The sequence below is a fragment of the Protopterus annectens genome, chromosome 13.part0, assembly GCF_019279795.1.
Source record: "Protopterus annectens isolate FY-2018-M chromosome 13.part0, PAN1.0, whole genome shotgun sequence".
Classification (NCBI taxonomy): Eukaryota; Metazoa; Chordata; order Ceratodontiformes; family Protopteridae; genus Protopterus; species Protopterus annectens.
The window spans coordinates 520,994,731-521,022,616 of NC_056747.1; positions in this window are offsets into that span (position 1 = coordinate 520,994,731).

Sequence of the window (27,886 nt, forward strand, 5' to 3'; positions counted from 1 at the left end):
TGTCAGAGGTGAGGATTCAGACTCCTTCATTGCTGGCCTAGACAGGGGACGTGACATTGGTGAGCAATGGTGTGGATATTAATTGAACTTCTGTAGACTGTAGGTGGTTGTCAGTAAAGGTGGGTGTACTCTCAAGCAGCCACAAGGCAAATGTTCAGAGTCTCATTTCACAACAGTTTTACTTATTTATTTTTGTTTTGTTTAGTCAGGGGGAAGCAGGCAAAGATGTCAGCAGAGGATTATGGCAAGCTGATAAAGAACCAGTTAGCCAAGGTGGTGCATGCCAACCTGACTAAAGAGGAAATGATTTCAGCCTTGGTCACAGCTCAGACCAACAACCAGGTTGATAACCAGTCTAGTGATGGGAATTTGTGGCCCTCAGAAAGAGGACAGTTCACCTTTTCCTCAGAGGACTTAAAAACCCGTCTGGAGTTAAAGACTAACTGGAGACCAAACATTTGGAATTAGAATCAGCAGAGAGACTGCCGCATTTGGAGGCTGAAGAAAATGAGAGACTGTGGCATTTGGAGGGCAAAGAAAATGAAAAGCAGCGTCAACATGAGAGAGAGAGAGATGCTGACTGTTCGCCAGGGTCATGGAGGTAATAGGGACTGGAATAACCAAATTCCAGATGCAATAAAGGTCAGTAAATCTCTTTCACAGTTTACAGAGGGTGATAATTTTGATATTTTTTTCATATATTTGAAAGAGTATGTAAACAGTATAATTTTGACCAAGGGCTCTTGGTACAGTTCTTGGCCCCCTTACTCCATAGTAAAGCTGTAAATGCTGTTTCTAAACTTTCTGATATTGCTTAAATTATGATAAAGTCAAATGTTTACTTGAATGCTTTAAGTTAACACCTGAAGCTTACAGAAAAAAGTTTCATTAGCATAGACGCAAGACAGATGAGTGTGTATGATTATATTGCTGAGTTAAGCAGTTATTTTCATAGGTGGGCGAGTGGGTTTCAGGTCACCACTTTTGAAAGCCTGGCAGACATCTTGGTGAGGTAACAAGCCCCTTACCACTTTGCCTGAGGACATGAGACTCTGGTTGCCAGACCGAGAGTGTAACTCTGCAGATGAGCTCGGGGAAAAAAGGGGGATCTCTACTTGGCAAATAGATATATCACTGCACAGGAAAGGGATACTCAGTGCTGCACATGGATATAAGGGACCCCATGGTTGGCAGCTTAAACCACCCCAACAGAGACCACCAGTAACAGGGGAATCCTCTAGTTCAGGTACACAGCCAGGGTCAAGGGTTAAATATTTTAAATGTAACCAATGGGGCCATGTATCATACAGATGTCCATGGAGGCAAGGTGGGGAACAAAAGGTAGGGGAGCCAGCAAGTGGCAGTAACAGTAGGCCAGTGGTTAAGTTGTCTGGAGATAACAGGGGTACCAAACTATCACAAGAGGTTATGTCCTATCTTAGTGGATAGAAAACAGGAGACTGCCTCTGACATAATTGTTATGAAGCCTGCAGTGGTTAAAGAGGAGTAGTATGTGCTTGGGCAGTCCACTCTAGTCAGAGCTTTAGGAGGGACCCATTCCAAATGCCTTTGGCCAGGGTTCAACTTAACTGGGAGGGTGGAAAGGAAGCAAGCAAGTAGGTGTATTTGAGGATATCCCTGCAGATGCCCTGATGAATGATTTTGATAATGTTGTACCTTGTGTGCATGTAGTTACACACAGGCTTGGAGACAGACATGTGGGTCTGATAGCCTGGGGGAGACCCAGACAGACACCACACATGAAGCCAGGGCTGGTGAGGTGGTTATTTCAGGGAGAGAGCTACCCTGTAGCAGTGAGACTGAAGGTGAGCCACAGCTGCTGGTAGGTACTGATATTCCCTTAGAGTGATGGGAAGGGCAGAGGTGAGTGGTAGTACCCAGGCTTGACAGTGAAACACCATTGTCAGAGGATACCAGACTCCCTGTGGAAGGGGAACTGGGAAGAGTCACAAAAGTGAAGCTGAAACAGGCTCAGCTCTCGGACCCTACATTACAAAGCTTGAGGGAGGTAGTTGAAGTGGCACCTGATTCTCAAGGAAAGTCAGAATCTGTATACTGGAATAAAGGGTTACTGTATAAAAAGTGGGCCCCTGAGGGAGGGCTAGAGGGTGAGGTAATATAGAGGTTGGGAGTGTCTAGAGCCTACCATCTGGCATTTCTGGACATAGCCTATGACATTCCTTTTGCAGGTCATATAGGCATAAAGTGTACCAAGAGACGGATTATGCAGACCTTTTATTGGCCTGGGATTGCAAGGGAGGTAACAGGGGTACCACAGGACCTGTGATCAGTGACAAGGTAGGAGATGAGGTCAAAGCTCCTTTGATGCCTTTGCGTGTGATTGGGGAGCCATTTCCGAGGGTAGCTATGGATATTGTGGGACCTCTGTGTACCCCAAGTTTCACAGGGAAGAAGTGTATCCTGGTGTTAGTAGATTATGCTGTTGGGTGCCTTAAGACCGTGTCTCTTCTCCATCAATGCAGAGAAGGTGGCAAATGATTTGTTAGAGATTTTCAGCAGGGTAGGTTTCCCAAGAGAAATATTGACGGAGGTGCCATTTTTATGTCAGACATGCTGGCTTGTTTGTGGAAGTGCTGTGGGGTGAAGCACCTAAAAAACAACCCAGACTAATGATCTTCTGGAGAGGTTAAACTCTACACCAAGGCCATGCTATGGACATTTGCAGACCAGTTTAAGAGAGAGTGAGACAGATATATTCTCTATTTGCTGTTTGCATACAGAGAGGTACCACAGGAATCCACAGTTTTTTCACCCTTTGAGTTGCTGTATAGGCATGGGGTGAGGGGGCCTTTAGAGTTTATTTGTGATGAGTAGGATGGTGAGTGTGAATCCCACAAGGAGTCTGTTGTGGCATATGTCCAAAACCTCAGAAAAGGGCTTAGGCGGCTCATGGGCTTAGCCTAGGGGAATGTGGCAGGAGCCCAACAGCTGAAAAAAGTCTGAAATAACAGGAATGCTCGAGCCCGAGAGTATGCTGTGGGACAGCAGGTGATGGTTCTCATTCTGTCAGACACAATAAGCTGCAGGCAGCTTGGGAGGGACACTTCAAAAGGGTAAGGGGGGGTCAGTGATGTTGAGTACATGGTAGAATTTCTAGGCAGGTGGCAAGGGTACAAATTGTACCATGTTAACATGATGAATCCATACCATGATAGGGAGGCCCTGGTGCTGAGTATTTGCAGTGGATGGCAGGAGGAGTCTGAGGGGATCTGGTGACTGATCTTCTCAATGAAGCTCGGACTGAAACCTCACTGGAAGAGGGGTATCAATGTCCCAGTGGCTATCCCCTGCCCAGGTTAGAGAAATCCGAGCAGTATTACAGGAGTTTGAGGGCATGTTCACTGGGACACCTGAGTGCATTCACTTTTGCAACACCATGTGGATACAGAACCCCAAAGGCCTATTAAGCCAGCCCCATACAGGGTGCCTTAGAGTCCGACAGACTCTAAGGGAGAGGAGATACTCCCAGTAGTGCTGGTACCAAAGAAAGATGGCAGCACCGGGTTCTTTGTGGACTACAGGAAACTAAACAGTTGCACAGAATCAGATGCTTATCCCATGCTTAGGACAGATGAAGCCTTAGAGCAGCTGGGTGGGGCTAAGTATCTGACCACTATTGATCTGACTAAGGGTTACTGGCAGGTGCCCTTGACTCCCACATCTAGAGAGAGAAGTCAGCCTTTGTGACTCCTTTTGGATTATACAAGTTCACAAAGATTCCATTTAAGATGAAAAATGGCCCAGTGACCTTCCAGAGGCTGGTAGATGGTATTCTAGCAGGAACAGGAGATTATGCCCTTGCTTACCTGGATGATATTGCTATCTATGGCCATTCTTGGCAAGAGTACCGAGATCATGTCAGGGAGGTCCTGGGCAGACTGGAAAGGGTAGTATTGGCCATTAAGCCCAGTTAAGTGTCAGGTGAGTATGGCAGATTTCTCTTATCTGGGACATAGAGAGAGGAGTGGTAAGATCAGGCCAGAACCTACCAAAGTAGAAGCAATTCTGGCAGGGCCTGCTGTGTTACAAAAAAACAGGTGAGGGCATTCCAGGGGGACAGCAGGGTACTACAGAAAGTTCATTCCCATTTGTAGTACAATAGCTGCTCCCCTCACAGACCTGATGAAGAGAAACAGGCCAGACAAGGTAGTGTGGACCCAAACCTGTGAGAAGACATTCCAAAAGCATAAAGATGCTTTGGGAGGGCTCCCTGTGTTAGTCCAGGTTACAGCAAATAATTTTTTGTGCAGGTGGATACTTTGAACTGTGGGGTGGGAGCTGTTGGGCTGTACTCAGCCAGGTTTCCTCAAAGGGAGAAGTGCACTCAGTGGTATATATTAGCTGTAGACTCCAACCTAGGGAGGAATGTTATGCAGCAGTAGAAATATAACGTCTAACCATAGTATGGACACTGCAGAAACTTCAGCCCTATCTGTATGGAAGAAAATTCACTGTAGTTGGACCACAATCCCTTAACATGGCTACATTGAGCCAGCCAGCAAAATGCCAAGTTACTATGGTGGTGCCTAGGGTTGCAGGCAATTGATATGACAGTGCAGACTGTAGTGGGGTCCGCAATGCCAAGGCAGATGAGATCTCAAGACAGGGCAAGGGGTGATCTATTCCCAGACAGGTTCATTCCTCTCAAGCAATGTTTCTCAAGGGTCAATTGAAAAGAAAAAATAGCTTGAATCTTCAAAGAGGGGGAGATGTGATGATAGGCACTGCCAGCTATGCCAGGAGAAGCAGGGCAGGGGATTTGTAACATATGCCAACACAGCTGGAATTTTGTAAAGAATTATATGTTTGAATATCAAGCCGATTTGTACAGATGCTTGTGTTGAAAATGTTTTTGTAAAGTTGCTTGTGTTAAAAATGTATCAACAGTGTGCCCTGCGCAAAGCAATGAAATGTACATGCATTATTGTAACTGTTTAAAGGTATATGTTTTAACAGCAGATACTGGATGAGAAGAGGTGAAGCTCACTCCCATCTAATTTTGAAAAATAGCTGAAATTAAACTAGGCCATAGAAATTGTATCTTACTGCTCTGAATGCAGCCAGTGACTGTACTAGGAAGCTTCCTGCATTGCCACTGGGGTGAACCAATTGCTAACCTGAAAGGGTAGAGGTTTGAAATTGTTTTTTGACTTCCAAGAGCTGCAGCAGATCTGAGCAAAGCTCTGTGTGTTTGGTAACATAATAGGTGTTAAACTCCTGGCAGCTTCTACTGTTGGGGAACAGTCAGATGACTAGATGTGATGTCATTCTCTAAGATATTTTAGAAATAATAATTAGATATATTGAGAAGTCTCTCAGTCAGACTGAGCAGTCTGTTTCTTGGAACCTGACCTAGAAGATTGCTCGCCTACTTCATCTTGCCTTGCTCTAGTAAATGAACCAGGGAATAGTAACTCTTTAGTCAGGAAAATATAGAGAGATTAGTTAAGTACTATTTTTCTGTATCTGTGAATCTATTCATCTGTGTTATTTTAATGTTCCCTGTGGTTAAAACACTGGTGGTTGCAGTGAATAGATATTTTTTGTTTTCATGTTCTTTTATTTATTATTAAATATATTTAAACTTTTCATCGTGGTTGGTCCTTTTAGAAAATATTTAAACTTTGAAAATATTTCCATATATTTGATAACTGTGGCCACTCGTGAAAGCCTGGCCGTGTTTGGTCAACATTACCATTTGTATTAATATTAATTTCACTCCGTATAATTGCATACTCTTTTAAGAGCCTTATAGTAAATGGTGGCAGTAAATCTACCTTATAGTGGGCAAAGTAAATAATCTGTGCCAGACTTTCCTAGGTGATTATGTGTATGTGAAAATTAAATCTGAGTGTGTGTCAGCTACTTGGCGCAGGGACATGAAGTAGTAGTTTCACAGAGGATGCTGGAGGACTTGGCTTGGACACTACTGAGGACCTAAGTCTGCAGCTTTTCCAGTGGGGAGCCTTACTGGGGACCTGGAGAGAGAGAGAAAAACCTAGACCCCGGGCTGTGTGTGTGTTCCCTGTGCACTCTTAAGGGAAATTGTGCTTGATGCAGAGAGGTCTGCATCTGGAAATAGTGTATATCTGTATTCCAAGTGAACATCCCTTTCCAGTGTCAGTGGTAAGGATTCAGGCTCCTTGATTACTGGCCCAGAGAGAGAACATCACATGCGCATGCATTTTTCTGAAGGATATGAAGTCTGAAACTTTGTATGCATGTCATTTCTCGACTTCATTCCTCTGTGATTTACTAGGAAACCACAAATTTTATGAGAAATACACTGAGGTGAGAATCTGGACAGTTGAGAGAGCTGCATTGTAAACAGGTTAATTGCTCTCTCTTCCCTTCATTTCCCTAATCACATCCATATTATAGTTCCTTCACACTATTTTATCCCAGAGGTGATCTCGAATATCACCTAACAAACCTTAATTCCTCTGTCTCCTTCTACACTATAATAACACCGTTCGTATTGCTTCTTAACTTCTTGGCTACTAACTTCCTGTCCTTAGTAACCTTACTTATTTAATCCTACTGTAGAATGTCTTTTATCATGATTGCCAGTATATTGTGAGCATCCTCTGCATTGTATTATGTTATACATTTCATATAATGGATAGATTGTTATATTTAAATATGTAATGTAAAGGGTTTTTTGTGAGTTTTTTTCTTAGGCCCCTTCTGAAAAGGGGCAGTACCTTGTCTGATTTTCCCAGTGAGCAAATGCAGTAAATAAATAAATCAAACAATGGCTAACAAAGTTTGCTGATTGGTAACTAGGGTCATTTATCAAATCCTATTCTGATACTCAAAATCAACTAGCAAGAGCTGGACTTAACAAAACTGGTATGTTAATTGCCTTACTTGCAATGCTAAAATAAACTATAGTTTCCTTGTGGAAATGCAGCATTACTGCATGTACCTTATAGATAACATTCCACTTAAGTATGATCCAGTCTTCAGAGACTGGTACTTGGGTTGATAACAAGCTCTTCTTTGACCATCATGTCTCCATCATTGTTGGAAAGTCTTTACCTTGCACAACTTATTACTTGTATGTCTTCAAGGTTGAGAGAGTTTTATTCCCACCTTATTGACCCCCCCCTTCTCCCCATTAGGCTCACCATTGAACATAATTATCCGCATATCCATTCTTTTTCTAGACAATTTGGAAATCAAACATTGTCTGGTAGTTTGGAAAACAGTGTACGTACAAAATAGATTATTAAAGTTTGTTAAATTGTCAGATTTACTATGCTTTTTTTTGTGTTTTTTTCCAGAAATGCATAGTAAACGAGCATTGTAAACTAGGAAAAGAGGACATTCCTCCCCCTGATGTAAATGATGTCACAAAATGGGTGGGAAATGGGTGGGGTGAGGGAAAGGAGATGGGCAGGGCTAGGGATGGTGTGAAGGGTGTGGCCAACACTAAACATAATGCTCCTTTCAGACTGTACCTTTCTAAGTATCTGAACAGGTTTGAGAGATCAGTGTTTCCTTAACAAAAAATCTTGTGTCTTAGCATCCTTCGCTAGAGGTGTGGCTGGTCCAGCTAGCAACCTGAGCTGGTCCCATGAACTAGCACCTCACCCTCACAGCTCTTAAAGTGAAAAAAGTCTTGGTTGGTGCTCCTGAAATGCAGGATAGGGTTACCACCTGTCCCACTTTGTACCTCTTTGGGCAGTTGCGTCCTGCAAAAAAATTGAAAAAATGGCAAATGTCCTGAGATTTTAGGACAAAAATACTTCCTATATTTTCTTTAATAGTTGTATAAAACAGTTATTTTGTATCTGAAGCCCCTAAATGCTATAATAAACAGAATAAGCAGCTCAAATGCTACAAGAATAAGCTTTTATTTTGGCAAACAAGTTAAGTTCTGTCCTTTGTACTAGCGTGGGTATGTTTTGCCCAGCAAAATCTGACATTTCTACAAAACAATGTCCCACTTTTGGCATTTGAAAAGGTGGCAACCTTAATGCAGGATCCAACCAATCAACAAGGAACTACTGCTGCATTACATCCACACCCCAACCTTTCCTCTACTGAAGAGAATTTTACAAAAAAAAAGTCCCGGATTATGTACTTGGAACAAATTGAGGACCATTTCTGTGACCTGCCACACCCCTCCTTCCTCACATTTTTTGGGAGGGGGATAAAAGAAAACCTGTAGCAAACTGCTTGATGAATTTGTAGAATGCTCCCTTCACCCTTCCTTAGCTATGCTACTGTCCTTAACTCATTATGTAGGTTTCTACAAATGCTGGGAATGACCTTGCACCCCTTGAACAGCTCCTCCTCCTGAGGGGGTGAGGTTAAACTTCTAGATAAATGCACAAGATGAAATCAGGGGTGAAGATGGCTTTGCTAAATGGCAGAAGGCTTGAGAAACAAAATTGTTGATTAGAAGCTTTCGCCTGCTTGGAGGATGTTGATATCTGTACCACTATTGCATGTTTTTTTTTAATCTAAAAATGCATGTGATAAATTCCAGGGCATACATTCTTTCGTGATGCAAGTGATGGTATCTCAGTCTTTGTAAATGTGCACCAAAAGGCAGAAGCCACAAAAACTTGGAATTCGAAATTCCTTGTACAATAATCTGTGACTTGACTTTAAATCCGTCATTCAAAAAATAAATGAAAAGTATTCTTCGTCTTTGTGAAAACATTAACCTTGTCAGGCCTGGCTTTTAAAAGTAGCCCAGATACAATTTCATCATTCCATTAATTTCTCGATTTGGATATCTTCCATCTTTATATTGAAGGTTCTGAGGACTGAGAAGTGCTCTTGCAGTGCTTTGTTCCCTAGTAATTACACACATTAACTTTTAATTTTCATCAATCATATTCAGCATTAAAGTTCTTATCCCATAATTATTAGCCATATTTTCCAAGGAAGGATATATTTAAAGCATTCCTTTACTCATGCAGTTACTGTGTTGGGTTATATACATGTGCCACAGTTAGAATGGAGAGACATAACCTGAACCTCACACACAGTCTGCCTCGCACACTACCAACATTTGTATTCACAAAGCTATATAATGACCAGTCAACATAATCACTATTAAGTCGACAGTCTAAAACGCAAGTGTCCTGCTTGTTACTCCTGTACATCCCTGACCTGTGCTTGTCCATCCCCAGACCTGCAGTGAGATCCTTATAGCTGTAAGATTCCCATGTGCCACACGCTGCTAAATTGCATCTTGTTCCAGGAGATCAAATATTTATGTGAAGTCTCTTCACTGTTTATTCCCTAACTATCTACAGTGTGTGTGTGTGTGTGTGTGTGTGTGTGTCACAGCGGATTCTCATTACCATCTTTCCAGTGGCAGCTAACTGGACTCTATTCTATGCTCAAGGGCACCCTGGGTAAGTGGTGCTCTGCTGGCTTCCCCATGCACCTAGTTTGAGTTCCAAAGGTAATCGAACATCATTGTTTTAATATTTTGTGCCTCTTTGAATATTCTGTTGCACACTGTTTCCTATTCCTTTTTGTAGGGGTGTGCATTGACAGAAGATGGAAGAGGTGGGTAGGAAATGAAGGGTAGACAATGCAATAAACCATCTAATATCGTCCTCCCTCTTCCTCCTCCATACCAATCGGCCTCTTGCAGTATTGCCCTTCTGAAGCTTTTTATATTGTATATTCTGTACATGCTTCTGATTTCCTTTGACTATATCCTTTTGCCCAGTGTACCACATTCTAAAACATTGCTCTTAAATTATCACTTATTATTCTAGATGAAAATAAGTTTAGTAATCATAATTCTGTCAGTTAATGCAATGAACCTACAAAATGAATCTGTTGCACAAATGAGTTAAATGCAGTGCAAGTACATATAAGGAAGGGTCCTTGCTGAATGGCACGTAAACGTCACTGTGGAGTATGCTTGGTTCTGTTCATAGAAACAGTGTGATAGGAAGGGAGACTTCAAGGTGGAGACCATGCTTTGAGCAGCCATGTGAGCTGTGCATACTTAATGGTTGTGCTAATGATGCAGGTTTAATAACACAAAAGGATCATATGCGCATAATATGTTATATCTGAGTGTGTGTTGGTATATGCATGTACACACAAAACGGAAGAAAAAATACAAATCAAAACTCAAACTACTGAATATAAAACACTCGTTTGTGTTTTTGCAGGGATAATGCCCCCCCCCTCGCATCGCTCACACCCACTGCTACTTGTATATACACTCTCCCAGATCAGACAACGATGGGAAAGGGCCAGTTCCCCCATCCCTGTTTTATCACAATCGCCTATAAAAATATGCTGGCACTGTACATTCAGATGAATAGTTGACTACTTGTGCTATGGCTTATTCAGTTAGACAAACTGAGCTTTCAACGACCTCTCATGCACACACTCGTATATAATATGTATGTTGTGTGTGAGCATATGTATATGTGTAATATATTTGTGTCTATGGGTCTACCTGCAAACATCGAAAGCCCACAGTATTGAAGACCAAATCGATGAGATGAAAGTATCGAAACCTCACTTTGGCGAATGACCGGATCAACGGATATATATATATATATATATATATATATATATATATATATATATATATATTCACATGTACATAGAGTATCTGAGAAAACTGGAATGTTACAATAAGTGTGATTCCTCACATTTGTGTTCTTTCTTGTAGGAAGATGTTTCCTATTAGATCAAAAGCTAAGGGGTGTGTAGTAGCAACTATAATACGACTCCAGGGACCATAGGTGATTCTTCAGAAGAAGTTCAGTACTAGACAAAAGTGCTTAATTTGTGAAAAATAATGTATTTTTGCTTTAATCGTCAACTGTGCATTTTTTTGGAATTCAGCATTAGCATCTGGAGTATGTCAGTACTCTACATAGTAAAGAGCTTAAATATTTTTTTCAAAAAACTTTTTTATTGACTATTTAGTAATACAATATGACAAAAAAAAAATACACCATGAAAAATGATCATACCATATAATAGAAGTTGGAAGTTGTATGAGTTCACTTTGTTGATAAAAGTATATAATCCATTTCGTGTGAGTAAAACCTTATATAACTATATACAATATTTACAAAAGTTAACCGAAATGCAAAACACTATTTAAATACTTGTGCTACTATCAAAGACAATTGTGAACGACAGTTATGAATACCTCAAATTATGTTATAAATTTATAACAATAGAAATGAAAAAGGATTTATAAACAGTTGATAATGAGTAAGACTTTTTCTAATACTTTGTTGATAAGGGCCAATTTTTTGGGACTTTTCACCAATATTTTCTGTGCAGAAATATGAGTAAGCCAAGGATTGGAAATTTTCCCAATTTAGTTTGGTGCGATAAAGCCAGTTTTTGGTGATATAAAACTTTATAAGCATGCATATGTATATTATTACTTGTATATCTAACCTAGAAAGAGATATTTGGGGGATATGAAGGATTGCTAGTTCCCATGATAAAGTGGATTTCTGATACCCCGTTTTCTGCAGACGAACCTTCAACGAGGTCCAAAGTGTGTGTGTGATGACAAGACCATATAATATGCATAAGATCAGCGTTAGCAAATGAGCAGCATGAGCAAGAAGCGGATTTGCTGGAATTAAATTTATTAAGTTTGTTAGGGGTGTGGTATGCATTATTGTTTATCATTAATTGGGTATAATAAAGTTTCTTAAAGGGTGAGAATTTAAGAGTCGCATTGATAGCAGAGATTTTCTGGTTCACATTTAAATGCGAGTTATATTTATCCCAGTATTTAGAAAAAAGACAGTCTGAATTATGAATTATATCCATAAAGAAGCTGTATGATTTAGATAACATTTTCACTGGAAGTGTCAGAGTTTGAATTACCATGTCCAAGTTAATAAAATCCTGATTTATTGGTAGAATGTGGGCATATTTATCAGTGATAAGATCTCTTAGCTGACGGAGAATAGTGATGTATTTACCTCTGACTTCGAATATATTACATAAGCTTGTTAGGGTTACATCTTTGTTTCAGAATATCCCATATAGTATGATTTTTTATTAGAGGGAAACCTGAGAGGTTGATCATACTATTATTCATTCTAATATTAGGATTTAGGTGAAAGGGTTGTAGTAGTTGGAAGGTATCATTTAAATTAATCTATTCTAGTAATTCTTGAAAAAGTTTAACCTTTTGTTTTAAGGATTTGGAAATTTTAAGAGTATCCATAATTTTCATAGATAGAAATAGAAGGGTCATCGGATTAAAATTTTTGGTTAAAATATATTGGTGCCACATCTTGATCCAATTAGGGAGATTTTTATAGTTTTCAATACTCACATTAGTAATAGATAGTTTATTAGCTGAAATAATTAAATAGTAAAGATGAAAGTTTGGTAAACTTAGACCCCCTTTACTTTTAGGGAGCAGTAGCTTGGAGTATGAGATCCTGACTGATTTAGGAAACCAGATAAATTTAGCTAGTTCCTTGTGTACCTTAGAGAAAAAAGTTTTGGGAATCATTTGGTCTGTGGAGTTAAATTGGAATATAAGTTTAGGCAGAATATTAATTTTAATTATCGCAGCCTTGGATAGTAGAGAGAAATTAAGTAGTTCCCATCTGCGTAGATCAAGAACAATTGACGCCCAAGTTTTTGTTAAGTTGTTTTGGAATGTGGAGAGACCATTATGTTCAAAATGAGTCCCCAAATATTTAATACCCTTTGTTATTTGAAAAAAGGATTTAGGGAATAATTGCAAATTGTGAGCATTGGGGTTAATAGGAAAAATGAGTTTTTTGGGAATTAAATTGGTAATCCGAAACTTGTGAAAAATCCATAATAGAGCTAGTTAATTTTGTAAGGTCTGAAGTAGGTGTCCGAAAGTATAGTACTAGATCATCCGCAAAGGCTGATAATAGTATTTTGGTATTCATAATTCTGGGTATTCTATGAAAGGAATTTTGTGCTATATTTAATAACAATGGTTCTGTGTATATGTTAAAAAGGAAGGGAGATAATGGGCATCCTTGCCTTGTGCCATTAGTGATCTTGATAGGATTAGAGGTCTTTCTATTAATATATAAAAGAGTAGTAGAATCTTTATATAAAGTTTTAATTAATTTTGTATATGCAGTAGGTATATTAAAGTGGTCCATGGTATTAAAAAGAAAATTCCAGTTCACTCTATCAAAAGCTTTCGATGCATCAAGAATCAGTGCATATATGGGATTATTTTCTGTCTTGGTAAAATGTATTAGTGTATCCAAAGTCAAAGTGTTGTCCCAAGTGTGTCTGTGAGATATAAAACCAGCTTGATCTGAGGATATTATTGATGGTAATATTTTTTTAATCTGTTAGCTAAGAGAGAAGCTAGAATTTTTATGTCTATGTTGATTAGAGAAATAGGCCTATAGTTATGTGGATCTAATTTTTCTTTATTATTTTTTAAAATTAGTATAGTTTTTGAAGTGTTCCAATGTAGGTCTGATATACCATTTGTCTCTATGTGTTTATACACCTTGAGAAGAAAGGGAGCTATCAGCTGTTTGAAAGTTTTAAAGAATTCAGCTGTGAAGCCGTCTGGACCAGGGGATTTGCCAAGTTTGAGCCTGTCTATAGTGTCTATGATTTCTTGTGTATTTATTGGAGTTATAAGTATGTTTTGTTGTTCTTCATTTAATCTGGGGAATTTAATATTGGATAAGTAACTATCTATACATTCATTAGCCTTCAAGACAGTTTTTTTGGAATACATATCTGTATATAAAGAGGTGAAAAGCTGTAAGATCTCCTCATCAGTACTATATATCCTATTTTCATATTGTATAGGTGTTATTCTAGGTATGGTGTGATTGTTTTTAATTATTCTAGCTAAAGTTTTGGAAGGCACTTGCACCCATTCTGAGTAAGTAGCCAACTTTCTTTGTTCTGATATAGAAAGATTATGTTGATGAAGAAGCAGTAATTCTTTTTGGAGTTCTTTAATTTGTTCATAATACAAAGAACTTGGATTCATTTTATGTAGATTTTCAAGGGTTTGAATTTTTTTCTTTTAAGAGAAACTCTTTACTATTATACTGCTTTTTAATATAGGAGGCTTTGTTTATTAACATACCTCTCAAGTTTGCCTTACAAGCAGCCCATTGGATGTCATAAGGAATATCTGTTGAGTCAAGATTGTTGTACATTTCTTGAATTATTTCAGTAGTTAATTTCTTAATTTCCTTATTTGAGAGTATGTTATTATTCAATGTCCATGAATTATTCGTATGGTAGCGCAAAATGTTTGGGTCTATGTTAAGTACTAGGGAAATCCTTGAATGGTCAGAGAAAAATCTGGGCTCTAGAGAAAAATTAATTAACAAGTGTGATAAGGAATCAGAAATCAGAAAAAAGTCTATTCTTGACCATGCATTGTAGCATTTCGAATAATATGTGTAAATATCTTTGCTATTGGAATACCCAGTGAGTGATAGGGGATCTATAAGACTCAAATCCAGCATCAAGTTTTCCAGAGCAATGGAAGCTTGATAATTATAAAAAGGGGATCTACTAGTGCGATCTATATCTGGGTTAATAACAGAATTCCAATCTCCTCCCACAATGATATAATGATCTTTAAATGATGAAATAATGTTGTATATTTGAATGATGAATAGATGTTGATTATTACAAGGACTGTATAAATTGAGAAGTAGGAAAGGTTTACCCATGTTGTGTATATTGGCAGTACAGTAGCACCATCTTCCCTCAGCATCATATTTCACATCAATAATGCTCCCTTGTAGGTTCTGCTTAATAAGAATGGCCACCCCCTTCGAGTTGGAACTGTTGCCTTCCGCAATTATTCTACTAACCCATTTTTTGTTTTTCCTTGTACCATTCTTCTCTAGGCAAATGTGTTTCTTGTATAAAACATATATTGGCTTGAGATTTAAATAAATAAAATAATAATGATTTCTTGGCTTTGTTGTGTAGCCCTCTCACATTCCATGAATCAGTATTCAAGGGTATTACCATAAATGATTAAAAGTCTATAAAAAGGAAGATAAGTAATAAGTATAATTATGACATGCAATGAGTTTAATATATTCATTTCTATGTATCTAGTGTTTTGCAAAGTAAGAAATTTCAAGAAAACCTTTCTCATTTCCCTGTACCACTCCCTCATATCTAACCCGGTGCCTACCCACCTTTTCCTACCTACAAAGGGAGCATGTATATATCTAAATAAAGGGTAAGTATTTTCGGTCAACATTATGTTTAAGATAACTGGAGCAAGCTTGCATATCACCCTAAAAAGGACTATTCCTATAAATAATACAAATGTACATATATACATACCCCTGAACAACAAGATGTCAGTCATACTAGAAAATTAATACAACCTATTCACATACTCCATGAGAATCTGTATAAAATTTCAATTAATACAATTTCGTTTAACTGGGTATGAAGCATGAAGATATACATATTTCAACACAAAGCCTGTTAATAAGTATATAAGCCTAACCATATCAGTCATATTATTTTAACCAAAAGGAGTGTAATTATAATAGTTAGTTCATTTCCTACTGTAACTATATTTGATGAATACCAGAATAGTAAAATCAAAACATCAGGTACTGTAGTCATAGATTCTTTGAATAACAATTACCCGAACTTAATAGTTTGCTATTATTTAGGTAAACTATATGTAGTAATCAGCTAGCATTTCTTAATGTTATTTTTCTAATAATTACAAGTAGCTCTATTTGTAAGTAAATATTAATTTTGAACTGAGTATCCTAAGACATTTAGCTTAAATTTCTATGTCACGTGTATCTTTCACCCTGAATCAATTTTAGCATAACCATATAAACAAGGAACCAGACGAAGTCACTTAACGCTCCAAAGAGATCAGCTGAATTCATGTGCATATATCCAAGTTGTCTAAATTAAGACTCTGTATAAGTGACTAACTTTGGATAATATCTAACTTGCTTTTTGTGAGAAACAAATCAGATGATACAATAGAATTAGATAGGTGTGAGTATCATCGCAAAGTATCACAGTATAGCGTCAGAGCTCCAGGAAAGCTGAACAAGCACACCACAACATCCAGATGTATACATAGATCAGATAATCGACTCTCCGATTTAATCGAATTAGCTTATGTGTAGAAGACAAAGACTATAGCAGACTACTGAGGAAGATATTGTACTTTTGGGCTTACAGGATTCATAAGACTCTACATTAAGGCAACGTCTGAGAATACTGCTTAGACGTCGCAGAGATGTCATCAAGAGAAACCAGCTGGTGCTCATCCAAAATGCTATCATCTCATCATCCACTTCGATCAATGGTTCCCGTGTGTCAAGCCTCTGTGATTTAGTTCAAGATGCTCTAACAACTGTACAGATAAAAACACAGAAATAGGAAAAACAGAAGGAGCGAAGTAAGAAACTCAGGAGATCCCTGCACATATCTTCATTCTCCCTAACATTCATATATTTCATATGTCATATATATGCCGAATCCATGCTAATGTCTTTATCTCTGTAAGGGATGTTTCTATTCATATACTGGCTGTTGTTCTTTCCTAATGTTTCTATTCATGTCTGATTCAAATATTGAAAATAATTTTATTTGAATCAGGAGTCTGTAACTGGATTTACATTAAACAAGTGTAGAAAGATATCTTTTGCTTCATTTATATTGCTTGCTGAATGTTTCTTGTCATTATGGGTAAATAACAGTGTGTTAGGATTAAGCATCTGGAACCTAATACCTCGCTTTATAAGGTCCGCACAATATGGGGCAAGTTTTTGTCTGTTCAGCTTTATTTGAGGAGGCAAATCTTGCGAAAAGGTAAGTTTATGTTTATTCCACATAAAATGTTTTTGACTTTTTGCCGCAATTAGAATTCTCTGAGTATCCTGAAAGTTCAATAGTTTTGTGTAAATAATTCGTGGTGTGACAGAATCTTGGCAGGCTCTAAGTGCTCTGTGCGCTCTCTTGATTGTTAGATTTTCTGTATTTCCTTCATTTTTCAATAAAGCCAAAAATATTTGTTTCACTGTTAACAGTAAATTTTGACTTTCATAGGATTCTGTTAAGCCTCCAATAATCACATTATTTCGATGACTTCTCGCCTCCAGATAGAGTATTTTTGCTTATAACTCTGTAATCATGTTGTTTTTAGAGCGCAAATCTTTATTAATAGATTCAAAGGTTATTTCGTTAGCTTGGTGTTTATTTTCAAGTAAATCAATTCTTTTTGTTATTAAATTAATTGATTTACCAAAACCTGAGAGTTGCTCTGAAAAATCATGTATGGCATTTTGTAGAGGCTGCAATGCTATTTTTAGTTCCTCAAGATGAAAGTTTGATTCAGACTTCTCCTTATTACTTACTTTATTACTGTCCATTCCTTGTTTAGTAGCTCTTAAACGCTTAGAGCCAGTGTCTTTTTCAGGAGAGAGCAATGAGGAGTATTTGGCCTTTGTTGTCTGGGTCTCCATGGTATCAAAGTTGCCGGCCATACCTTGGGAGCAAGTGTGGAATCAGGATAACTGTCAACTGTGAGTGCCTCTTGTGTGCACATGTCGCCAGACTCCAAGGCCCAGAAAAAGAAATACTGAGGTTGAATAAAAAAATGTACACTTTTTCCAGTAGAGATATAATTCAAGGGTGGCGCTGCTTATTTTAAAGCTTTGCTGTCGAGAAAGTACAGTTTACGCGGTTTAAATTGGCGGTAATAATAGATTTTAGAGGAGCACTGTGAGACAGGTGTCTTCTAGCCGACGACCATCTTGGATCTCCAAGCTTAAACATTTAAGGTTTGCTATTACTGACAATTGTAAAGACAACAATTTTTAATTGTAAAAAGTATTTTAGACAGTATTAAAATGTTTAATAAATGTAATGAACATTTAATCCAAAATACTATACATTATACAAACAACATATTTAATTACTTCTAAAGAATATATTAAATATTTAAAATTTTATGGTACCCCAACAAATTTCCAAATTCCTTTGGAATATCATATTAGAGAATGGAAAGAGGGGGGAATAAGATTCCCTATTTAGAAATGTATACTGTTGCTTCAGTCTTTAAAACAGTTCTCTGGTTAAATTCTAAATATTTGGCTAATTGGAAACATTTGCATAAATCCATATGATTAAATAATGAGAATATAATCATACATGCACAAATGTTGAACTATAATACAATATAACTATTAAATACTTATTTAAACATTCTAGTAAGCCTTCAGTCTACTTGTATAAAGATACAATAAACATATTTAGAAATTGTATGTATAAATATCTTTAGATAAAAGCATGGTGTTTCACATTATTCCCAGTAGTATTTTCATATGTAATTTATCACCCCACATAGGTTTGAAAAGGAAAAGTATTGGTTCATGTGCATATACCAGGCTAGCTGCCCTTGCAGGCCATTAAGCCTAGCCAAGTTACCCTTTTGTGCTCAAAATGGCCTAACCCATTTGGTTTAGATAGGGCTCACTTATCCGTTGGTGGATAATTGTATAGTACACCTAATGAGAATAATTGAGATCATGCTAGAGATAATTGGAGGGGACCCATGCATGGAATAAAGCATTCAGGAGCCATCTCTGTCAATTAGTAATACATGGGGGCAGTTCTGGCATAAAATTCCTGTTTCCCTTCTATAGATCTAAATTTTAAATTGGTTGTTGGAAATAATTAATCAAAGCTAGTTGGTAGCATATGGTTTAGGATAGTAAAGTTCCGCAATTTCCTTGAGGAAAATGTAATCTCTTTTGCAAGCCTTGTAGTCTGACAAATTTTAAGTTATCTAAATTTCTAGTACTGTTCATTTCTCCAATTCATGGATGTTTGGTGAACTCTCAGTATTCACTTCTTTGGAGCTTATTAACAGCAGCCAGGAAAATAGCTTCAAATATTTGGAATGATCTGGCATCTTTGTGTAAATTTGTGTTGTCATTGCTGTCTTTAAAAAAGAAATATCTACTATTAAAATGTAAACAAACAAAATACCCATAGAATGTAATTTTTGATTAAAGATGAACTAATTTCTAAAGAAGTATTAGTTTTTGCTCTATGATTATTTCATATAGATTACAGATATTCGTTAAATCAACCAATGTGCATAGGTTGTATTTATGTAGGCATCTGTGTAAATAGTTTTTTTTTTCTTCTGTTTATAATAATTTCAATAAAAATAGTACCGAAAAGTTGCTTAATGGAGTTGCTTAGTTGCCCTTAGAAGTTTTATGCATGTGTGTGTTTTCTGCATCAGATTTTCAACTTTAACGCTACATCACGATCAAAAGATTTTTGCTTAAGACCCAGATTGTTTACATTGCTTCCACATGCATTGTAAAATAACCTTTTGGAAATTAATCTTATTACATTGTTCCCCGCTCTTTCATAGATTTTATACTAAATTTAATATTAGAATAGTATGATAAGACCGCGGACAAACACTTGAAAGGGTCATATTATTAAGTTGCATTTAAGTCCTAGCTGGCCTTAGGCATAGGCCAACTAGGAAGCCGGATAGGGCGCAGCTCTCATGGGGCACTTTTCCATTATTTATTTGGTGGAGGTAGACCAGGATGGGGGCACCAGGTGCTGTGGGGGGGGGGGCACCATGGAGCCCTTTTGCCTAAGGCACCAATTGACCTAAGGCCGCTCCTGATTTGGTTGCATAGTCACTGAGCTGCATTGAATCATTACTTCGTTTCATGTTTGTTCTCTGAACATGACCAATGATGTGATCAACAGACTACAGGCATAAGATTTATGTTTATTTTGGAGACCGATACTAATGAAATAATGACATATGGGATAGGTTTGGTTACTAAGAATATCTGACAAATTCCTTTAAATGTTCATGTAAATAAAGATAATTATGGGAATTATTTGTTTCATCTGTAGTTAAACTTACTTGGCATCCATTGTTTAAGAAAATTTAATGTATGGAATGACTGAAATAATGGAGACTCATCCTTCCCCTGTTACGACTGTGTTTCCTGGCCAGAATGGAGGTGATGAAGAATTGCAAAAGAAGGAATCTAGAACACTAAATGTGAGCTTGTGAAATTGACAGGTGTTCTCAATGACATTTATTAATTCTTTTGATGGAATAATATAGTAAGAACGCCTGAATTTATATTTAAAACATGCTAGAAATAATGGCAACGCAACAGAAAGTCTGTTGTGTCAAGGATGGCCATTGCCTATTACTGCACATGAGCAAATGTTAGAGCATGTGCAATACAGTGCAGTGGCCATCTTGGGCATGAGAGAGTCATCTACTGTGACTGCATCAGTGTTATATGTACCAGTTACAGAACTGTGCTCATTATCTGTGCGAGATTCTTATTGTTCCTAATCATGTACTCTCCTGAGCTTGTGCTTACCTGGTAAATAAAATCTATTCGCATATGTGTATTTCTAGGACTGCTGCTGTTGCACATTTCAGAAGGTATATCATGAGTACTCAAATTAAATGGCGTGGTATGTCTCTCGCAGGGCTCAGTGTCAGTTGAAGGAAAGCCAGATTATCAAAAAGTGAGCCATTTGAAAGCACACAACTGACTTGTGTTTTGACTTATTTTCCTGTGAGGGGGTGGGTTCTCAGCCCCTCCAATTCTTGTCCAAATATATCCTGACTTAGTCAGTTTCAAGATCATTGCACATCAAGGGATGGGCAAATCATGAGTGCAGAGATTTTCTGGTGAAGTATATTATAGATGAGTGCTAGGTTTTCAGTACATGGTTGCCGTGCATCTAGTAGAATACAACCAAACATTTTGTGTGTTTGCTTATTGCTCATAATCCCTTTCAAACATCATAAAAGGTCTGCAGCCACTGCTCTAGAAAGAGATATCCATCAGCTGGACCCTTTTTGTAACCAGTTGTCGTAACATTTGTGGTTGTCATGATGTTTTTAGAGCAGCAGAGAATACCCAGTCTGAAAACCATGCTGCTGCTTTCATTTCTTTCCATAATATTTGAAAAGTGTGAAGTAGCTGTTTTTGTCCTAATATCAAACCATAAAAGGTCTGCATCCACTGTTCTAGAAAGAGACATCAGTCAGCAGGGCCCTGTACTGTTTTAACCACCTGTCATAACAGTTGTGGTTTTCATGATGTCCTTGTGTCATTTGCACTAACAAGAAAATAAGTACAATACAGAGAACTAGTAAACTTACTGTTGCAAATCAGAAGCTATAATGAATAAACTTTTTTTTAATACTTACTGTAATATCTGTAAGTTTTGCCATATTTCTCAGAGTAGCAAAGAAAACCTTATCTGAAAACAGTTCAGCTGCTTTCAACAGTTTTCCTAGCATTCATGATATAGTAGACGATAGCTGATTTTGTCCAAATAATTGGTAGTTGGTATCCGTTATATCACACCCCTAGATGAAGGTGAAGATAGTTTACCAGGATAGTTCAGGTTCAGAAGGCTATTTCTTTCTGAAACAAAACAATCTGATAAATGTAACGTGTATACTGAGTGATGAATGGAATAACAGAATGTCAGTAAGAATCTCAAATCATTTTGACAAATTTTAACTTAATTCATGATTATTGGAGGACCTTGTTTGAAGCCAAAACAAACATGTCACATGACATATCTCCAAGTAAAGTTGGGCAGGTACAGAAAGGCTTGGAAGAAAGTAGATGCTACTTTGAGAACTTTGGCAAGTGTAGATGTTTACCTATTTCTTAATCACCTATTTTAATTTGATTACCAACCTGTTTTTGGAATGCATGCATCCCATCTGTGCAAAGCAGTGCATGTCACAGTGGTCTGGTGAGCTTGTATATGCTCCTGTTTAAAAGTAAGGTGCCTTATGACATTTTCACTTATTCCTAGTACTTCAGCCACATTAGTTGATCAGCTGAATTCCCTTTCATGTGTAATTTTGTAGTTGCTGATGTCTGCCTCTTATGAGTTTCTGTTTAAAGTGACAGAGTCCTCCCCAGATATAAATACAAAAAGTTGTAACTGGAGTAGGAAGACTTACCTCCAGAGACTTTGTTTCTTTGCTGATGGTTGTGCAGCTCACAGCACTCAGCATTGTTCCATCTTTAATACAGATATCCAAACACTAATATTAAAGCATTAGGAATCTCACTTTTTAAAGAAACTCAGTAAACCAACCATTATTGAAGTATTGAAGATGGTAAATGAGTTAAAAACCGGATGCAGGATCTTTACAAAAGGGAATAAATTACATAGACGTAAATGGAATTTGTAGGAACAGTACTTGCCGAATACATTGCAGGAATAGGACTGAGGTTTAAAGGAAGGCAGGAACTGAGACATTTATATGATGGAGTGAATGGTGTTTGGTTTAAAAAAATATGTATATTGCATGAAATAAAAAAAAATACAAATTTTCTTTTCTATTAATGTACGAATACTGGTATCATTGTTTCATATGTGATTTACTAAAGAGCATTTAAAAAGACACTAGAAAATGAAAGCTGGAAAAGAAAACATCAAAAACTTAGGAAAAGTTATAAAAAAGGGTTAAGAAAGGGAAACAAAAACTTATCTTTTCATTGTAATTATCACATTTTCCACTTCAGAGAAATACAAATGCCTGCAGAAAAGGGTATGAAGAAAGTTAATTTGTGAGTTGAGGGGAAAAAAATCTCTCTTGACAACAGAAAAAGTTATGCAACAAGGTACTGAGTTAGGTTAATTGTAATAAGGGAAGTGAGAAGCACTCAGAGTCCTGAAACCATGGGATTTTTCAAGCAAGGAAACCACTTGCTTCCTGAGTGGCTTGTTCCCAAATATTCCATTCTAAATGCCCTAGATATGACTTGCTATATTTCGTAAATAATGCAAGTAAGAAAATGTAAAGCATAACACTATCAAATACTCTGCTGTGCACTGGTGTTTATATCAGAGGTCTGAGACGTCTGGTGACATATACATATTGTATTGCAAATTTATGACACAGATGGTGTTTTATTTACCAAAGATCACTTGATTTGGTCAAACATGGGCTTATGCATCTGTAAACTTGAAAGACAGTCCCAGGATATCAGTAGGCGAATTGAGCTTTTCAGAAACTTTCCTGTGATAATTGCCGAGAGCATACTGCTATTTTTCTCTATTGCGCTCTGTTTGCAAATTATGAATATCCTATTTTCACACTAGTTTAAAACAGATGTACTAATGTAGAAAGCCGTGTGCATTATATGGCAGGTATTAGTGGCAAAATATTGTCTTAATTGTGTACAAGATGGCATAATTCAATTCCAAAGACATGCAGTAGGTGGACTGGACACTCTAAATTGGCCATAAGTGTGTGGGCGTGCGCGTGTGTGTGTACCACGACAGTGCTAGACACTTAGCGATGTAAACCTTGGCTCAAGATAATTGTCACTGTTGAAGTGACACCCCCCCCCCCTGTCATTTTCCTTCCTGGATGTGCAGGTTGTCTTTGGTTTTCATTGGACTGGTGTTCCTACTGGGCCAATCAGTTCTGATGATGGTACGTCTGAACATCACCTTTATGCCCTTCACTATGCAAGGAGCATTTTGGGTGAAATTCAGCATACCTTAAAGCAATGGTAGGCTTTGGGAGACTGCCTGGACGACAGGCTTCCATGACAGGAAATCCCATAAGTGATGAATATTGTATAGGTGAATGTAAGGATATCTTCAGCTACATTTAGTCATGCACAAAGTGTCTTATTTACCACATGCTCTAAATTAGTACACTTATGCCACATAACACAGAATCATTTGTGATTGTTTTCAGTGCGTCTCGTTTCAGAGTTGTGCCAAGTTAACACTGAACCCTTTATGTCAGATTATCAAGTCTCTTTATTATGCCCTTTTAACACAGAATCCTGTATTGTTCAGATTACTTTAAAAATGCATAAAAGCTTGCTGCTCAGTTGAAACAGTTAAGTATTGAGAGAGCAGACTTAGAGTCCTGTCCATATTTGCTGCAGTGTACTGCTTTGTGGAAAGACAGTTTTATTAACTCGTATTTTGTAGATTTGCAACTGTTTCTTATCCTTTAGACTTAGACTGAACTTCTGTGAAGATGATGTCTTTACAAAGAGAATTGTTGGTCATTAAATACAGAATTTAGAACCAGCATGCACTGTGGATTTCACGTGGAGCTGTGTACATCTTTTGCAGTTTGATTCCATTTATTGTTAGGCACCATGGCTGAAATCAAGTGACTCGCTTAAAAAAAAAAAAACTAGATTAATACTCCTGTTGGGGCAACATGCATCCCTAAAGTACGTCATTTCATCAATCCACTAAAATTGTGAAAGTGGGTAACTACATGACCTTAGATTGCATGTGTTGCATTGTTGGTATGCAGATCTGCCTAATAGTAAGTAAACAGGGAAAGTAAATTACTGCTGCATCCGTTTCCTTTGTACAGAGAGGTTTAATTTGGTTCAGAGTTTGAGGTTTTACTGTAGGAATTTAATTTTAATACGTGAAGTTTTAAGAAAAGGTCTTTGGATCTCTGTACCACATTGTACAATTGAATGCCTACTCAAGTGAAAACAGTGTTTTGCTACAAATATGACAGACACTATAGGAAACTGATACCAACTTGTAGTTTTGAAGAAATACTTTGTGAAAGAAAACTAAGAGACATCACACTTGTCTCTACAGTTAGTGCTTTAGTACATTAGAAATTATCCGCAGTAATAGTGTGCCTGACTTGTCACTATAGTAGCAGCAGGAGCTGACATGATGCTGCACAGTGTAGACGTAATGCCAAGAATCGCCATATGCTATGTATACAAAATGCAGTGGGAACTGGGGACGAATCGGCATGAACAAGTCTTGTTTGATAAAGACGAATGTAAACTAAATTATAAGTTAAAAGCATAGTTTTGTTATTTCATTATATTGTTTTATTGTCCATCTTGGAAACAGAGAAAGCTTGTGTAAACTGCATTCCAAGGCTGCTGATTTTTGTATTTTTATGTAACTCCAAACATTTGCGTGCTCCACAGGTGTTCTCCATCTCCTCAAACTGTTCCCATATCCTTTCAAGTTAAGGTATTAACCTCTGGGTGGGACCTTTAACTCGCACCCTTCTTTAAAATAAATCCATTTGATGGAGCTAAGGTAAATGGGAACTCAGTGCTGTTAAAAAAAAAAAAAAAAAAAAAAAAAAAAATCAAGTGCTTGAAGATTCATTATAGAGCAATGGAATCCAGTTGCCCAGCTGTTAAGTGAAAGCTGGGATGTTCATGCTTTTCACTTCAGTGTTGGATTATTTACTTTCAAGGGAAGAAATATTTACTTTTAGACGGTGAATACAGAATTATCATTAGTAGATGGGGAGAGATTGTCATGGATACAGCCCTTGGTGAGGGGGCTCATGTGCCCCTGCTTCCTCTGGTCCGCTCAGAACTTCCACAGGCAGCTATGGCTTGTACTTCCACCTTTCTTTGAAAATTCATAAATTCATGAGAGGATAAACATTTAATAAAGTAGGAGATTACTTTTATATGATTTTCCTTCAGGGATTTAGTCCTACATGTATATTTTATACTCTAAACTGATATTCATTATATTAATCACTGCTGCACAAACCTTAACTAAATGGGTTATATCCTGCCAAGGATATAACAGCTGGTCAGCTTCCAAAGCTTCAGGGCACCTTCCACACACTCAAACCATTAGACAGCTTGAGCTGAGCTGCCTAAAAACACAGGTTTAAATGCCAAGACCCTTCAGAGTTTTCCTGCCACCAAAGAGTGTGTTCCTCTGCAGGCTTTTGAGGATAGACTGCTTGTGCTGTCATAGCTCTCAACTATCCAGATTTTTGCAGAATGTCGAGATTTTTGACTAATTTTTTGGTACGTTTCTTATAAAATTTTAATTTTCTGGCAAATCACTGAAAAATCAATGGCGACTGACTTCAGAAAATGGCAGACATTTGATTTTCAGACTTTATATCCTTCAGAAAAGTCATGCTAATGCAAAACCTGTTCTATTAACCTAAGTTTGTAAGAACAATGTTTAAAAAGTCTCTCTCTTTGGACCTTTGTCCTCCCATTATTTGTGACTTTGTCCAGATTTCTTGTTCTAAGAGGTTGAGAGGTATGGCTGTCCCTCACCCGTTGCTCCAGTGCTGTCAGCTTTGAAGGATGTGTGTCACTGAGTCTAGTTTTCCTGATGGCCTGCTTTCCCTAAAAAGGCAGATTGTATAAAATGCATCAGTCTTCAAAGTTCTTATACACAACTCCCAAACCTAATGCCGCAGCTGTAACTTTAGTTAATCCTACTGGTGCTAAATATTGCATTAATTTTAATCCTACACTTTCTAACAAGAATGGGGAAAATTGAGAAGTAGGAGGGAAAGTATATACTTCTACAATTTTGATTTTCAGAATTTGAATTGTCTTCCTCTTATGTTACTTTCACAGTTAATTACAATAAACTATGAGGAATTTATATGCAGTTCCTTCTTGTGAGGAAAAATATGTTTTAAATTGTTTAAACAATGAGCTGTGTCCTCTACAAATGGACTAAGATTAAAGTGTGCTTGACTGATATTTTTTCCAGGGCTATTGCCACTGGTATTTTTTGAGAAGGTTTGCCTGACTGTGTTCATTGTCAGAACTTCCCAGCTAATGTGAAGAATAAGATTTTAAATTCTTCTGTAGATAGAAATTCAGTTTTGTGTCCCTTTGTTGCAAAGGTTTGCAGAATCTGTAAAGAGAAGGAGCAAGTTGATGCAGAGAACCTGTAAGATTTTTTTTGCCCCCCCCCTTCCAAATTTTTAAAGGATTCTCTAACTTCTTATCCAGTTTTGGCAAGAAACAAAAATGCTGGTATACCGATGTTTAAGAAGAAATGTCAAGGAGGTTCCAAAAAGAATACAAGAACCCTGCAAAACTGAGTACTTCCAAGATGGCTGCACATTGAGTAACAGCTTAACTCTAGCTCTCCCAGTGTGAAAACAAACTCAGCAGAGAAGGCCAGTAGACTTGTGTTTATAGGTACATTTTAGTAACTGGCTAGTAAGTGTACTGCCTGGATGCCAGGAAAAAAGAAATACAGAGCACCTGGAAGGAAATCAGCTGCAAAAAGTGAGGAAGAAACACTGTCTGGGGAAAGTTCTGCAGCTGTTCAGCAAAAAGCAATGCAACCATCAGACATGAATTCCAGTAACCTACGGGAAGATATAAGACGACTGCACACAGGCTTGGTTAAAATAAACCGAAACCCTGAGTATATCAACACAAACAAAAGGCTGGAAAAGCTTTAAACAGATATTCAGATAAGGTTAGAAAGCTACAAAACTCAGAGGCTGAAATGAAGAAAAGGCTGGCTGAATATGAGACTGCTCAAGAAGAGATGTTTCAAAAAATAGAATTAGAGGACAGAGCACATAGAGAAAACAGATTTTCAGCTTTGTCAGAGAAGCTGGTAGGAACAGACTGCATTAATTTTATGAAAGCAGAAATAAGCAACTGGGCTGGTATTCCACAGCAGGAGTTGTTGGTTGAAAGGGCACATTGTGTGTATGCTCCAAACCTGGCTGAGAAAGCAGCCTAGACCTTTAATAGTAAAGATGCAATCCTACCAGCAGAAGGAGTAGAACCCGACAAAACTGAAGGACAAAATACTAAAAGTGGGGGACAGCAGAATGTTTGTGAAGAATTACTTATTGTACACTAGGCAGAAGAGCAGTACATTCATCCCACTGTTCAGGGAATGTCAAGATGCATGTGAGATTCAAACTGCTGTACCCAACTTTCTTCAAGGTATTCTTCCCTGGAGGGACAAAATTAATTTTTTGATGAAGTACATGCTGAGGAGGAAATAAGTTTGTCCAACAAAAAGTGAGATGTGA